The sequence below is a fragment of the Panthera pardus genome, unplaced genomic scaffold, assembly GCF_024362965.1.
Source record: "Panthera pardus isolate Hobbes unplaced genomic scaffold, ASM2436296v1 HiC_scaffold_16, whole genome shotgun sequence".
NCBI lineage: Eukaryota > Metazoa > Chordata > Mammalia > Carnivora > Felidae > Panthera > Panthera pardus.
The window spans coordinates 45,973,768-45,974,522 of record NW_026526721.1 but is presented as its reverse complement, the minus strand read 5'-3'; positions in this window follow the sequence as shown (position 1 = coordinate 45,974,522).

The following is a 755-nucleotide window of genomic DNA, read 5'->3' as shown; positions in this document are numbered from 1 at the left end:
TTTTCTCTCTTTTCATCTTCTGGTACCCCTATGATTCTGATATTTTCCTTTTTAATGAGTCACTGATTTCTCTAATTCTTAAATTGCGTTCTTTTGCCTTAGTCTCCCTCTTTTTTTCTGCTTCACTATTCTCCATAAGTTTGCCCTCTATATTGCTGACTCACTGTTCTGCCTCATCCATCCTTGCCACCGTGGCATCCATTCTACATTGCAACTCAGTTATAACATTTTTTATTTCATCCTGACTAGCTTTTACTTCTTTTATCTCCACAGAAAGGGATTCTAATCTATTTTCAACCCCAGCTACTATTCTTTTTATTGTGATTCTAAATTCTGGTTCAGACGTCTTGCTTGTATCTGTATTGATTAAGTCCTTTGCTGTCATTTCTTCCTGTTCTTTCTTTAGGGGTGTTTCTTTCATTTCATCATTTTGAAGGAAGAAAAGGAATTAATAAGGTAAAAAAAAATTAAAAACAAAACACACAAAAAATAAAATAAATGATTCTAGATCCTAGGTGTGTTTTGGTCTGGTTGTTGAAAGGAGCTTCATAGATTAGAGAAAAAAGGGAAATATAAGAAAAGGAAAAAAAAGGAAAACGTTTGAAAATTTGAAAAAATGAATACAATGAAATAGAATAAAATGAAATGATTGAAATAAAATAGAATTTTAAAAATTTACAGAAAAGTAAAAAATATAGTAGAAAAAAATTAAAGAAAAATATTTTAATAAAAATTGAAAATAAAAATACTTTTTT